Here is a 17,162-nt window from a genome sequence, read left to right as displayed (position 1 = left end):
GCACGCCGCAAAGTCGTTCGTGGACGACTGGCGATCTACTCCTAACGGAAACGTAATTCAAACAGGGGACTACCGTACCACACTCGATTGTTAAGCGGAGGGCTTATGCGCCACCTCTAATGAGGACCCCGCGCCAATGTTGAATTGCCCGGTATGAGACCTGACCTCAGGTAGGTTCAGTTCGTTCCTTGTAAAAGGTCGAAAAATGGTCCAGCGGTCCCCAAAATTCACCCACAGAAGACTTACAGCATTTCACTTCACTCAGGAGAACACAACACCCGAAACTACCCTAACCGAAACGGTACTGAAGCTTTCCGTATGAGCTTTCGGTTATTATCACTGGAAGTTACCTGTTACTCACACTCGAAAGACGGTTTTACCCGGAAACAAGTCAGCCGAACGATCCTGATAGCCTCGACCATTGTAATTCGCCCTAATAAAATGTATCTCGCTTGCGCAGGCTGCATCAGATCTTGCTTTCGCATCTTCCCACCAAATCAAAGGACACGAAGTAAAGGAAGTAAAGATGACCTTTAGGCCTAGATCCGAATGCTTATTCTCGCGATAAGTGAGTTACTCTTCTAACCTCGCAGATCACAGTGCGTTATGGAATTTCTATTGGTTGCATACGTTACAGGCGAAGTTTAATTAACCTTCTTTCTTGGTCTGGTCAATATTAAACAGTGACACCCCAAAGTATCTGAACAGTTAGAAATTACTGTTATTTGAATTCAGTAGACAATTTAAACAAATTAAGTAATAACAATAGTAGTATTAATAATAATTCATATTTACAAAGTAACGTACGTAAGGCGTACCTGTTACAGTCGTCTATAATGTTCCCACTTTACTCGCACGTGGAACATAAAACGTGCTTTTTCAAATGCTTTCAAATTATTAACCTCATTACAGTTAAAATGAATTAAATAAAGCTCCTGGATAATTCCAGAGCGTACTGGCGTGTTATCGCCGCTAGCCTTTCTCTTCATAAGAATAACTTGTGAAGGAGAAAAGCCAAGTAAATTTTTCAATTCGTTGGATATTTCATCCAAACTTTGACCTTGTGGTAGCCCTTTCAAGACAGCTTTGAATGGTCTATCTGTCTTGAAATCATATGAATAAAATTTATATAACTTCTCCGTAAGATACTGGAGTAGTCGTTTGTGGACAATCAATTCCTCCGCTGTAACTCGACATTCTCCTCTTCGGCCAACCTGAAAAGAGATTTTCACGTCCGGAAGGAACGTCGAAACCTCAGTTCGAAAGGCTTTGAAGTCGGAGATCATCACTGTTATAGGCGGAGGTGATTGCGTTTTCTTCTCATTGCCATTATGCATAATGCGAGGAAATTTAGAAATTTCATCAGCTTCACATTCGGATAAAATATCGAATGAGTTGCTGCAGTCAATTGAACTTTCGGGTGGAGAAGGTACCTTTTTCCGTTTAGCTTTAATTTTTGGCACACGGCCTTTCTGGGAGAACCCAGGCATGTTGGAAGAATTAAATATTTCTTTAGGCTGAATTGTTCATGAAAAATGTTTTAGTCTTGAAAAAGACTGATTGAGTAGAAAAAGTAGGTAGTCTTGAGAAAGACTAATTATCGAAAAAATATAGGTAGTCTTGAGAAAGACTGATCGAGGGAAAATATAGGTAGCCTTGAGAAAGACTGTTGCTGTTGAAAAACTCTAGGTAAACCTGGAGCTATCAAGATGAACGAAGGTTCAAGCCGGTATGAGGTCGATACTTTCATGTTTTCTTATGTATACAAGTTAGACAATAAGACAACACTGAAAAACATGTACAACAAAAAGCATACAAACTTCCTTGTTTTCGGTAGGAATTTTTAACAGTCCAGTATAAAACCACAGAAATAAAACATCGTTCAAGAAATCGGAAATCTGTCACTTCATTTCGTTGCGAAACGCAACATTTTAAAAAATTCGCTTAGTTCGCTTAAATAATGTCCAAAAACAGGCGAGAAAATGTGCCGAAGCCGGGTGTGAGTTGTGATGTGTGCAATGATCTTGACGACAGTCGGATGGTATGCTGTGACGACTGCGGTAGATTGTTCTATTTTAGGTGCGTGGGCGTTGACGAAGGGATCGAGGAAGTCGACTGGAATTGTTCATCGTACAAAAAAAAAGTGGACAGCTCAGGTCAGTCCGACCCTTTTAACGGTTTCTGTGCCAGGAGGAACAAACCAGCAGACGGAAGGCACCCAAGAGTAGCAAAAGAAGTTAGTCATGGGATTTCGGAAGCAAATGGCAGACATGGGGCGCATGTTCGACGAACAGCAGCAGACATACTAGAAAATGCTTCAGGAGAAGGATCGCGAGCTGAAAAATGCGGTGAATGATTTGCAGCGCCAGTTCCAATGCCGTTTGGAGAAGAGGGAGCAACAAATTCGAGACGAGCTGACTGCCCCACCGGCAGTGCCACACACTTGTGCGAATTCTACCAAGCTAGAAAGTGAGAACCACGCAGCAACGGATATGGGACAGGAAATCGAACGAATAGAAAAACGGTTTCAGGAGATGACGAAAAAACAGGATCTTTAGACAAAGCGTCTAGAAGAAAGATTGAGAGCGATGGAAATCAGCACGCGCGATCAAATGCAGAAAAAAATAGCAGTGATTTGAACGTCGATGCGGATCCATTCGAGCAGAATCATCATTCTGACGTTCCATCAGAAGCACCTTCTCTCGAGCTAAGCAGAAGTCAACTTGCAGTGAGGCATGCAGTGACAAAGGATCTTCACCGGCAACCCGGAGGAGGGGCCTTTGTTTATTGCCACTTATGAAAGCACCACAAAAATGTACGGTTTTAGTGACGAAGAAAATTTGCTCAGACTTCAACGATCTTTAAAGGGGCAAGCTCTCGAAGTGGTAAGGAGCCGCTTGCTCTATCCAGCTGGACTTGAAAGAGTCATTCATATACTGCGTACGCTATTCGGTCGTCCAGAAGTGATCGTACATTCGCTGGTTTGTAAGATTCGGGAGATGCCTGCACCGAAGACGTAGAAATTACAAACTCTGATCGATTTCGGTGTTGTAGTCCAGAACATGTGTGCAACGATCATGGCTTGTGGATTGAACGAGCACCTGTGTAATGTTGCGCTTCTCCAAGAGCTTGTCGAAAGGCTACTACCGGCTATTAAGCTCGATTGGGCGAAGCATCGACAACCTTTACAAAGAGTCATCCTGTCTGATTTCTGTACCTGATTGGGCATTCTTGTGGAAGCAGCATGTGTAGTTACGATTCCGTCGTCAATTAGCACGCTGGCAAGTCACAGAAGCGCAGTCGAAAGGAAGAAGTTCACGTTCATCTGGAAACCAGTTCCAGTCCGGTTTCTTGCTCAATAGAATCACCGAAGTCATACAGCAAACAGTGTGTCACCTGTCTAAGAGGATGTAGTAGTGTAGCCTCGTGTAAGAAGTTCCAAGAACTAGGTGTCGCGGCACGTTGGACGGCACTAAGGAAGAACAAACTCTGCCGAAAATGCCTGGTTAGGAATTTCGGAGCATGTACAGTAAAGGAAGCTTGTGGAAGGAATAGTTGTTCACATGCATCACCAACTACTACACGACGAGTTCCGATACCAGCGAACCGAGAACATACAAACATCGACTTCAAGAGCCGGTACAAAGCCGCCTGGTGAAACTTGTACCACTCATGTGAACGATGCAAGCAAGGTTCTTATCCGTTACGTACCAGTGCTTCTTCATGGGCGAGGAAAGACTGTGCGCATCTTCGCCTTTTTAGATGAAGGTTCATCAGTGACGCTGATGGAGCATAGCTTGCTGAAGGAACTTAATCTTGAAGGCGAAGCGCATCCTTTGTGCCTGGGTTGGACGGCAGATCATCAGCGCCAGGAAACGAACTCCGTGATGCTACAGTTAGAGATTTCCAGAACAAACGTTTCGGACAGATACTGGATTCCAAACCAGGGTTACCATATTCACAGATTTTTCTATAATGTCACAGATTTTTTCATAAATTTTAATCACAGATTCTTTTTCACAGATGATAGATTTTTGGCATTTTGATGAAAATTTCACAGATTTTCGCAGATTTTTGAAAATATTGTGATTTTTCGCAGATTTTTTGAAAATTTATCACAGATTTTCACAGATTTTTTTTCCTGTTTTGGTCATCACAGATGGTAAAAAGATTTTTTTGACCGAAACGCAGATTTCAATGTGGCATCCCTGTTCCAAACGTGCACAACGTACGTAGTCTCGCTCTACCTATGAAAGAACTAGAGCGACATTATCAACACTTGGAAGGTTTTCCGGCTGAATCCTATCGCAACGTTCAACCGCAGATACTGATTGGAATGGACAACTGCCGCTTGCTGGACAGCAAAGAGTGAGGAATCATCGAACCGATAGCCGCCAGAACACGTTTAGGCTGGATAATATTCGGTCCCTGCACTCTAGCCCCGAAAGCAAAGATGGACTTTACGGCACACCACAGTTTTCACGTTTGTCTGTGTTGCGAGCGAAGTGACGTAGAACTACATGATGCGATGAAGGCCTACTTCTCACTGGACAACGTTGGAGTAATGAACCCTATCAAACCCCTTTTGTCGAGAGACGACGTGCGAGCAAAGCAGCTGCTAGATTCTCTAACAAACTTGAAGAAAAAGCGATATAAAAAAGAACTGCTTTGGTGGTACGACGATGTCCGGCTGCTGGACAGTAAATCAATGGCCATGCGACGCAGGGCCGTGTTTAGACCACTCAGGGCCCCTGGGCACAACTGAGCTGAGGGGCCCCTATAATTGAACAGGTATAAACTGCTGTATAGTAGGATGATCAAAAATGATCCCCAGCATCAGGAAGCCATCTACGCCACCTTGACATTTGTTTTTCAAAGTTAAGCCAAATTATTCAAGCATATGAAAGTGTTAAAAATACTGCAGGAATCAAAATATATGGAGAAAAAACTTTAGATTTCCATCACTATAGGTGGCACTGTAAACGTCCAGGTGCCGTCAAAAAACGGATGATGTTTTTGATAGATCTTGAAAAGATATTAGCATATCTGACCAATCTGACAGAAAGTGGCAAAGGGTCTAACACGCTATATGCGGTTGTGGAAGTTCAAACTCAGGTGAGCTGCGTACAATGTAATGGACTTACCTGCTGCGCTATTCCCTCTTCATATATAATCTGACCTTCATAGTTGTAAGACGTTGTTTGAGGCTGAAAAGTGCCTCCTTCAATGATGATGAATGATGGAGTAAGGCGGGTTAAACGTCAACACTACAATGTCGACGATTCATTTAATAATTGTCCTTACGGTATGGCAATCTTGGAAAAGCAATATGGCAACAAAATTCAACTTGTTAATAGATAACGACTACGTGATTTACAATAGTTACATTGATTCATATAATGTTGTTCTCAATTTCTTACTGTTACTGATATGATGCAGCTGGAAAAAGTCAATTGCCAGCTTTAAAAAAGCCACATTTTTCAATTATAATTCAACTACATTTACAGACGACAATATTGAATATTGCAGTCATTGAAATCACTCGATATTATGTCGAATCTAAGTGCGCGATTCGAGGTTCATTCATTTTAGATATTCGCGTTTTTCGCTACAGGACTAGAACGATTTTTTGAAATAGTGTCTCTTCATGCACAAAATATTGGTGAGGTAGATTTTTGTTATATATTCTGACAGAAGTTTTGTGCTTTCTTTTATAGTGAACAGTTCATAGAGGCGAAGATATCATACAGGTACATTTTAAGTAATATGAATATTTTCATATTCAACGAATTAGTATCTTAAAGACGGTAGTTAAGTGGCAAGTCTAGGATTTTGATGGTAGAGCGTAGAAAGAGACCAAAGGAAAAAAATAATAACATTTTTTTACATTTCAACGACATTCAGTTAGCTAGAGATTACTGGGTAGGGAAAGTTATAAAAATTAGAGCCATAGTACTCAAATGAGAGCAAGGATGTGAAGTAAACAGATCGGAAAACTAGAAGTGGCAGGGTCATTAGAACAGGCTTAATATCGTACGGGCTTAATTTTTGTCTTCTGCTAATGAGAGTCGAGCTTAGGCAGCATAACTACGAATCACCCGAGTTCACTAGCATGTGTGCTGGTATAGACAGAAAAGTCCATCTTTACCGTGACAAACGACTCGACTATGTTAGTCACATTAAAAAAGGAATAATAACAATAATTATCCTTTTCACCTTTCGAAAGTACAAATGTTCAATATCTTCGTTGTTACGTAAACAAATAAATGTAGCGAATTATCGAAATTACTCTAACCTATTAATATGAGCAGCACAATTCATTTCAATAATTCTCTACCATAAAATGTAAACCCAAACATAAATAATTAAACATTCAAATTTAAAAAAATCCCTTGCAATACCAGGCATGTAAAACAGTCGAAATAGGAAACACATTGCATGCACGCTGCCGTGAGGCACAAATCCTCGATTACTTACGGGATATGTTCCATTTGAGCCAGTATATTCTGATTTCTGATCCTGGCGGCTTAAAACATTTTTGATAAGGCGGATTGTCGTACAAAAATGACATAATTGGTTCTGCACCAGACTACGACGGCATAGTGGAAAATGCCTAATCTGGTCGCGAAAGTATCGTGACACCTCAAAAAGTCCAGGAGTCATTTTTAGAGGTTTGTATGTAGATTTATCCATTCACTTGATGTGATGAAGAAATGAAAATTTGCCACATGCGCGGATCGCTTGCCAAACAAGGATTGTGTACCGAATTTCGATATCTTCTTCCACTTTCTGTACAGCTTCCTTGTGCAAATTCTGCCACCTTGTTGGTTGCCGCTCCTGCTTGGTGCTTTGTTTTTGCTCAAAATGAATTGACATGCTGGATTGACGATTGAATTGGTCTAATACCATCCTGGTCATGCAGTGCCTCGTTTCCTACCGCTACCATCACTCCGCTTGATTGCCTAATACTCTTTAAACGTCACATAGGAAAAGGCTCAATGTGCGAATCCGAGCAACTGATCCATTGTTACCGACACGCTAAAGAGTTATAAATAATTGAGTGCCACCATTTTTTGAAACATGGCCTTCAGAATGATTCTATATTCATCCTAAGGTTGGAGCCCCTAAAAGACCGAAGGCCCTGGCCCTGGCCCAGTGTGCCCATGCGTAAAGACGGTACTGATGCGACGATTGATATGTTTGGAGAAGCGTATGCAGCGCGACCCGGATCTGGCTGAAGCTTTGAAGCAGAAAATCCAAGACTATAAGAGAAACGGATATAATGAAAAGCTGAATAAAAGCAAACTGTCGGAAGAATATCCACGAGTCTAGTATCTACTTATATTTCCCGTTGTGAATCCCAACAAGCCTGGGAAAATACGCATAGTATGGGACGCAGCTACCAAGGTTACAGGAGCATCTCTGAATACCTTCCTGCTAACCGGTCCGGACCAGCTCAGTTCTCTTCCCTCTGTCATACGTCGTTTTCGAGAGTTTCGAATTGCCATTACAGGCGATATTCAAGAAATGTTCCACCAAGTCTTGGTGAACAGGAACGATCAACAATGTAAGAGGTTCCTGTGGCGTGATGGTCGTAGCCCAGACGTCTTCGCCGAGTTCCGCTCAATATGTGAAGAATCACAATACGCAACTATTCCAGAAACAGTTTCCAAGGGCAGCTGAGGCAATTTGTCAAAGAACAGTATGTCGATGACATGCTGTTCAGTGAGGAGTCAGAAGAAGAAGCGGTGAAGTTGGGAAGGATGCTCGATACGTTCATGCAGAGGCTGGGTTTGAAATACGCAACTGGCTATCAAACTCACAAAGAGTATTGCGAAAGCTAGAATCCAGACCAGGCGAAAAAAGCTTAAACCTATCGGATGAGATGGGAACGGAAAAAGTTCTCGGCATGTGGTGGTGTACTGCAACCGATACGTTTACCTTCAAAGTATCACCTCGAATTAGTGCCGATTTACTCCAGGCTCGTATAGTACCAACCAAGAGGCAAGTCTTGAGTACCTTGATGATGATCTACGATCCCCTGGGATTGTTGGCAAACTTCCTCATGTTCCTTAAAATACTACTTCAGGAGATCTGGAGAAGTGGTGATAACTAGGACGACCAGATTAAATCCGAACAGTATGATAAGTGAAAAACCTGGTTGCGAGTTCTCCTACAGGTGGAAAAAGTCAGGGTGCCGAGGTGTTATCGAATAAAGACCGGAGTAGGAGAGCAAAATGTGATGCAACTTCATGCGTTCGTAGATGCCTCGGAAAACGGATTTGCTGCAGTTGCGTACCTACGGTTTGAAGAGAATGGTAAAGTAGAATGCGCGCTTATCGGAACGAAGACACAGGTAGCCACATTGAGGTTTGTGTCGATTCCAAGACTAGAACTTCAAGCAGCGATAATTGGAGCCCGTTTGGCGAACGACGTCATGGAGACACACAAGTTTAAACCTACACAAAGATTCCTCTGGTCGGACTCACGTGATATTCTCTGCTGGATTAACTCTGATCACCGAGAATACAGCCAGTTTGTAGTAGTGCGAGTCAGTTAATTATTGATGATGACTGAACCGAACGAGTGGAACTGGATTCCGTCAAAATTAAACGTAGCGAATGACGCCACAAAGTGGCAGAAGCTCCAAGATTTGTCACCTGAAAGCCAATGGTTCCGCGATCTGGAATTTTTGTGTCACAATATCGTCATTTGGTCAAACTACGCAAGAGAAGCGTCTGCATGTGCTTCACTACTCTGCACAGCGTTCTCTGTTTCGGTAGGAAGATTTCTCGAAGTGGAAAAAGCTGAATCGTCTCGTAGCGTTCGTTAAAAGGTATCCAGCAAATCTCCTCAGGAAACTGACAGGAAAGCCTATTGCCATCGGTCCACTGACTCAACTGGAGCTTAAGGAAGCAGAGCTGTTTATTCTCAAGCGAGTTCAATATGCTGAGTTTGCTGTAGACAAAGAGTGACTAAAGAAACCGAACCCTGTGCCGTGGAAAAGAATGATACCGAAGAGTAGCTCTTTATACGGCCTCAGTCCCACGCTAGATGAAGATGGACTGCTGCGAATGAAGGGCCGTTTAGAAGCTTGCGAATTTGCAGAGGAGTGTACAAAGCGCCCGATACTGCTACCGAAACGTCACCCAGTAACAGATCTCATCATCGCCAGCATCCACCTGCAGTACTGTCACATCACCAGACCATGCTCAACGAAGTTCGCCGTAGATTCTACGTGCCTCAGCTCCGTTCTGTATACCGTCATGTGCGAGGTCGCTGTCAACTCTGTAAGAACCGTCAGGCAATGCCAGCTGCACCAGAAATGTCTGCTCTCGCGCCCACGCGATTAAAGGCCTTCTGTCGTACGTTCTTATATGTCGGAATCGATTATTTTGGGCCAATGCCTGTAGTTGTCGGCCGGAGGACTGAGAAACGCTGGGGTGTATTAATCACCTGCTTCACCGTACGAGCAATACATTTAGAGATAGCTCACAGTCTGACAATAGATTCTTGCATTCTTGCCATCAGAAACTTCATTGCAAGAAGATATGTCCCAGTAGAAGTATTCAGCGACCGTGGAACCAATTTTATCGGTGCTAGTAGAGAACTAAAAGAAGAGCTGCAGAAAGTGAATCAGGACAAAATGATGGAGCACTTTGTCAGTACCGAAACAAAATGGTCGTTCAATCCTCCCGCATCTCCGCACTATAGCGGAGCACTTCGGGAACACCTCGTTCAAACTGTAAAAAAGGTGCTCAAATACACCCAACTCACACGCACACCCACCGATGAGCTGCTAAGAAATATGCTAAATGAGGTCGAATTAATCGTTAACTCTCGACCGATGATAGAATTACCGCTAGACGACGAACAGTCCTGTGCGCTAACCCCGAATTATTTTCTGCTCGGGTCATCAGACGGTTCTAAGCCCCCAATGGCGTTCGACGGTAGTAGATATGCACTAAAACACACCTGGAAGATGTCACAGGTCTACGCCAACAGATTCTGGTGACGTTGGATCGCTGAGTATTTGCCATCCCTTATTCGGCGGACGAAGTGGTTTCATCGTGTTAAACCTGTGGCTGAAGGAGACATCGTTATCATCATGGACGAAAAGTTGTCGAGGAACTGCTGGCCGAAAGGTCGGGTGGTACGTGCAATCCAATTCAAGGACAGACAAGTTCATCGAGCTGTCGTGCAAACCGCCACCGGAGTCCTGGAGAGACCAACAGTGAAACTGCCAGTTTTGCACTTTGGTGCAGATGTAAGTAAATCGGATCAGTGATCTCGAAGCACAAGGAGGAGTGTCGCAACAGCTGCTTGCGCCGCACCACACATCCAAACACAAAAACCGTCCGCACCTGTATTTCACTAATCTTTTCGGTGAGATCGCCCCTACGGTCAGGACGCCGATGGCGCGAGTATATGATCGAGCAATTGAAAGCAAGAAAAAAAGAAAAGAATTGCAAGTCCGCAGAAGTCCGGCACATGCATTCTAGTAAAATTTATTTGCAATTTGTGAATTTAAAATAAAAAGATGGGTGGGTGATATCAGAGACATAACCGGAGTGAAGTAGAATACACTTTAGGCTGTTAATGCGAATACTACAATTTTGACTATACTCTGAAAGATTATTAAAACCAGCCATTTCGTTATTTCTAATGGAAATACCGAAATATCGGTACACGTACATCGAAACCTAAAATATTCCAACATATTTATCCTCATATGGTAACCCTGAAAATAGCATTTAATGAGAGTGAAGCAATTCATTTGGCAACAGTAGAGAATCGTATATACTTGTACCGTTATTTCGCTATTTCCATTAGAAATACCGAATTAACTTATTTTAATAAAACCTGGCAGAAATTAGTAAAATTTGCAGCATTCGTATTAACAACTTAAAATGTATGTTACTTCATTTCGGTAATATCGTTGACATTACCTACCCATCTTTCTAATCTAAAACAGAACAATTGATTTGAAAACCTAATAATTGCATAACCTAAGACGATTTAAAGCTACACTTTTGTGAAATCTCAACAGAAAACAAAATTACGTGTTAGCCCAACGAGCTTTCTGTCCCGTTGTTGTTGTGAATCATTAAAATTTTGAACATTTTTCAAGGCGTTATGATTGCTATTACAGGGGGAAATGTAGGTTGAATGATATTTATTAAATTCTCCCAATTAATGTTCTATAGCTAAACTATAATCATATTTCCTTAGGAGGCGCGTTTTAGCCCATGTTTTCATAAATAATAATATGCTCGAACCTTAACCAAGCAGGTACCTTAGAGTGGAGTTTTCACAATAATGGAGCTTTTCATTTGTGTAGCCGCGATATTCGCAAACAAAATAAGTAAAAAGCACATCGCGTTATTTAGCCGCTCACAAAATAAGCCGGGTTTAATGTGAATACAATTAATTTGTTTTATGGACCGTTATTTAACTGAGTTTATAACATGATGATACGTAAAACTTTTTCTCACTTTGCTCCGAGGACCAAGTATTTTAAATTTCCTCTGGTAGTGCAAAAATGCTCTATAAACTCGTAAATAAACTTCCCGACTCGTATCAAATCATGAACAGAAAATCATATTATCAGTATCCAATAAGCCAACACCATCTCCTTTACACAACGAAACAACCAGGACGCATTACGTCTTGCCGGAGGAAACAAATACACAGATAAATTCACCACGGTGCACACAGGAACGCGCGCCGTGGTGAATTTATCTGTACAAGCACCTTACGCCACATATAATTTAAAGAACAAGAGAGCGCGGTTCTCGCACCAAACCATTTATTTAGCACTGAAAAAAAAGTGTTGTGTACAAGACACAACCACGATGACATTAAAATGCAGCCAGTTTTTTGAGCAAGCAATATTATCCGTGGCCAAATTAAAACCCGTTAATGCCATCGACTGTTTCAGAACTACACACAGGCATGCTAGTTTTCACTAGAGATAATTGTTGAATTTTATAAATTAAAATCGATAACCTATAGTGTGATAAATTTAAGTTTTAAAAAAGTTTTATTTAAATCCATGAAATGGGAATGTAAATTAATGATGCTCACAAACAAAACCTTACATCTATCTGTAAATACCTGCTATCAAATCAAATGTTTGCAAGCACGATAGAAAAATAAATAATTCAAATTATTCGTAAACGAAGAAAGTTTAATATATGTAACTTTATATATTCGGTGGTTTAATTAACATTAACTCTGAAATGTTCTATATTTGGGGTCCTAAAAAGAACTATTTTAAGGGAATTATTCAAATTAACTGTTTTGTATGTGGGGTCCTGAAAAGGACCATTGGTGGAATCTTGAAAAGGACTATTTGTGGGATACACAAACACGCGTGCTATGGAATAAAAAATACTAAACTAACTAAGGGCTTTTGGTTTAACAAAAATAACATGCAGAATGGAAAAATTAGTTCCAAAGAGGTTTGCCGTCTCTTCCAGCCGCACGGTACTTACTCCAGATAAATATTTCGAAATGAAAAGAAACAACCTTTCTCTTCAGCATCTAATATGAAACTCTGAGTGATAGCTTGAAACGTGACATCGGCTTTTATCACTTTCGCACTGATGAGGGAAGGACTGCCTTCATGCAGAATAACGAAAAAAAAAATGCGGATTCTTTTTGGTACGGCTTTCGCTAGCTGGCAGTGTTGCCACATCTTTCAATTTTCTGAAACATTGCAGAATTTTGGATTATGTTTCCGAAAGATTAGTTTTAATAAATCACAGGTTTTCGCTAAATTCAAACTGAAAATGTACTTTAAGTAGCTGCACATTTTTGTATTGTTTCAGAAGGATAAATTTAAACAAATAACAGATTGTTGCGAATTTCAGGTTGTCAATATACGCGCAAGCAACAAATAACGAATATAAACTGCGCAATTGGATGTCAATGATTGGAAATATTCCTATTCGTTCTTTATTGTTTGTTATTGTTATAGCCCTTACAAGGGCTTTTAATTTAACAATAATAACATGCAGAATGGAACAATTAGCCAGCTTCAACTGAGGTTTGCCAACTCTTCCAGCCGCGCGCTATTTACATCGGTTCACCCCCAGCGGTAGCAGTGATCAAATAGAGCACTCATCGCAGCGCATTCTCAGCACTCATAATTGCTACTGCTGTTCTTTACGGCCCGAAGTTTGACGGGAGAATGAAGTCGCTCAAGGAATGATATTCTTTAAATAGTCGATGATGACGTCATTCATAGAAGCGTAGTGTGCTGGGTGCTCAAATCTGTCGTACGAGACGCTATAGGCACAGACTAACAGACATAACACTATGAGGGAATTCCCTCAAAAAACATCGATCCGACAATTTTCCCAGAACACTAGCTCCACCTTTTATTCACAGTCCCAATCACTCATTTACTGGTGGGTTACCCCTCAGGTTTGGGAACATTTTTTCACTAGTGGTCTATCCCCCATATGCTTGTTCATATGTCAGTGGGGCCATAATTTCAAATGTGGCCACAGTCCCAACTACAAATATATTTAAAATGACCGTTAAAGCGGGCGAAGCTTTGTTTTTGAGTGTTATGTCTGTTAGTCTGTGCTATAGGCACGATGTAACTTGCCTGGCAAAAGAGCAACAACTGATTCAAACAGGCCCCGCATATTTGGTGACCATTCCTCTAAGATAACCGCAATGATATTTGGACCTTAAAAAAACCATTCCCTGAAGTTTCCTCTTATCATTAACGAAACGATAAACCAACGCTACCGGCAATCATATGGACTATTCCACTTATGGTCAGCGCCACTTGTACCATTTTCCGAATAGGTCGTTAAGTAACGTTACCATTCAAAAATGCCGATTTCCTCGAACAAATTTTAGGGCATATTATAAGGGGAATGGTGATCTTATAATCCATTTTTGCGGTACTACATTGTTATTGGATATAACAAGGTACATTAAACATTCTACCATAAACATTTCTTCACCATGCTGTGTGATTAGTATAATCTTACACCATACACAATTCATTTAATTTTTTTTTTACAATATGACAAAACAAACATGGTACCATACCACATATCGTTTCGACCATTTGGTGTATTGTGACCACAGATAACCATTTCTAGAATAGTACAGTTATAGTTTTCGAGTGACACTATGCCATGGGCAAAATATGATGAGTGTGTATAATAAACTACTTTATCGACACTATCAAATGCGGCAGATGTAAAAAGAACTTTATAAATGTTTTTTTCTGATTCACCCAAGAGCCTCTTCCCCCTCTTCCCCTCATCAGTTCGAATAACGTTTTTTATTCTATCGATTTATGGTAATCTGTGATTTGATTGCATGCCTTCCTCCATGTTCGGTTGTTGACATCTTATGGTGGTGGTACTGCCGCTTTTACCAATTGAGCTATTTCTGTAATCTTGTGGAACGTATTTTGGTCTTCATAATAATCTAGCCACAATCGACTTTAGGAAGAGGGTAAATCGACATGTCATATACTAATAAACTGTTGTTGATTACGAATGACCATGATTGTAAGAACTGAATAATTACGGAGCATACCGTATATGGTTGGAGCTTCAATTAAAATTTTCCCTTAATTTTCCTTTAATTGGTTTAAGAGGAGGTTTACGAGCCTTTCGGTGATGGTGAGCCGTGTGTTTGATACAATACATTCATCTACAATATATAAACCGCTGAATCTGGTTGGTTAGGCAAATCGAGAATCTTGATGATGCATCCGTTATTAGAATTGACCATCTCTCCTCGTCTTGACAGGTGTAGCAACTTCCGGCAGCTGTGTACTTACGTTGTTAAAAAGACTCGTGATGTATACATTTACATTGATCCACTTAAGAAAAAGGTGTAAGCTCGGGTATTAGAGGAGAATTTGAAATTCTTGAGTTGCTAGGACTGCAATACATGGTGTTAGCCCTTCTTTAGAAGTCCATCCTAAATTCGTGAAGCTCCTTCCTACTAACAGAACTTCTTAAACGGCAGTGTTACGATGTGATATACTTAGCATATACGAAATTTGATTATGATTAGTTTTACCATTTTGCTGAATATGCTTATGACCAAATTGTTGCTATATATGAAATGTGAATTGATCTAATCGACCTTCGCTGAGTAAAACATTGTTGACAGCCTTGTAGATTCATTTTACCTTTTACAGAAAGGTATGAAGCTTTAGATTTTGTCCAAAAACGAAACCTGTACGCCAAAAATTAAATTTGGAATTTCTTTTATCCAACCTAAATAATCTGATTTCCACTTGGTAAGAAATAATAATAAAGTATTAAAGCACTTTATCCGTGGATAAATTATTATTTTTTCCCAATAAACGTGTGCAATAAACAAAGATTCTTTATTTCATTTTAACAACACATTCAATTCAATATAAAGGATTACTGAAAACTGTAATAAAACGATTCGACTTCAGGTGAACATTATGGTAATCTTGTAAGGCAATTGTAACGATACACGTTTTTCTTTAAAGGAAACCTTACAGAACCATATGAAAACGACTACCATCATTGTGACTTCAATTTAAATCGTTTCGATATATTTTTTAATAATCCTGCGGAAGCACCTCAATTCTTTTGCAACATGCAATATTATATTATAACCATTCCCTATATTGTAACAATAACTCGTGTCTTCATTCTATAATTTCATATAATTTTACAGGAAAACGCATTTATCGTAATATCATAAATAGACCTTAACGTATGTGGTTACCATAGCACTTATTATTTTTGTATAATATGGAGGATTCCAGATAAAGTTTATATTTATGCGGGGCACGTGGCACATTTATTTATAACTTTTCGTGTTCGTTTGAATCACTAACCTGCTCCCTATGGACGGCTCTGCCGATAGATTGAATGATGTATGGGAGTTTTAACGTTTTCAAGATCTGTTCATTTTTGCTTGTTTTTCAATAGTGTGATATTGAAGTACAAAAATTGCCACGTCATTTCATGATTAGAATCATCAGAACCTGGCGGTAGTCATGGTATCTATTACCTACCATCGAAAAGTGTGAGCTGGCATGAAACGCAGCAGCTGCTACGCTTACATCTTCAGTACACAAACTAACGAATTTTTCTCGTGTTCTCTTCTTATACGTGTCGCAGTTTCCTTCGATGAAAAAGAGGCTGTCCCAGCAACGCTTGCTTTTTGAGCGGATTGTACCAACCAATCATGGATCAGATAATTACTACTATCATAAACTCCATGATTTCCGCTATTTTTAGTAATTGTACATACTACCGAATTGGATACAAAATTGTTGTACATATTTCCAATCAGATAGCGTAATAATCTTATTTTTTCATTCAGTACAAAGGCAGATATTCACGTTTAAAAAATCGGGTGAAATTCTGGCAGAAAATTTTGAAACGGGACCCCTATATTGAAACGTTAGAAGTATTCTACTTCAAAATAATTAGTACGGTGCAGTAAATTTGATATCCCTAGCTAAAAAACGAGTGCAGTGCAGTTAATTCAATTAAAAAGTTTACTGTACCTATAGCTAATAGTACGGTACAATTGCATTGGTTAGGTAATGCAGTGTGCTATTGTTATTAACTAAATTATCTAATTAAAACTCTTATGCACTACTTAACTACTACTCGAAAACCTACCGTATCATCCTAATTAACTGAAACAGATAAAAAGCCACTAAAATAAGTAATTTGAATGTAATTAAAATATGAATTATTGTTATCCTAAACCTAACCTAAAACTCAACTCTAGCTTTCCCACCACCGATCTGTGAACTAAACATAGAGGAGAACATAACACAAAAGAGACACTAAACGTAAGTCGATACTTTCATGCTTTCTTATGTATACAAGTTAGACAATAAGACAACACTGAGAAACATATACAACAAAAAGCATACAAACTTTCTTGTTTTCGGTAGGAATTTTTTAACAGTCCAGTACAAAACCACTGAAATAACACGTCGTTCAAGAAATCGGAAATCTGTCACTTTATTTCGTTGCGAATTGCAACAAAGACTAAGAAATCGATTTGATCAAGCGGACATTTCGCGACATCGGCACTATCTCATTCGAGTAGCAACGTCTGAAGCAACAAGGTAAGAGCAGATTAGGTTGAGAGAAGACTATTGCAAGAAAGTGGAA

Source organism: Topomyia yanbarensis, chromosome 1, assembly GCF_030247195.1.
Source record: "Topomyia yanbarensis strain Yona2022 chromosome 1, ASM3024719v1, whole genome shotgun sequence".
NCBI classification, from domain to species: Eukaryota; Metazoa; Arthropoda; class Insecta; order Diptera; family Culicidae; genus Topomyia; species Topomyia yanbarensis.
The sequence above is the reverse complement of the archived record's forward strand: the minus strand, read 5'-3'. Positions refer to the sequence as shown.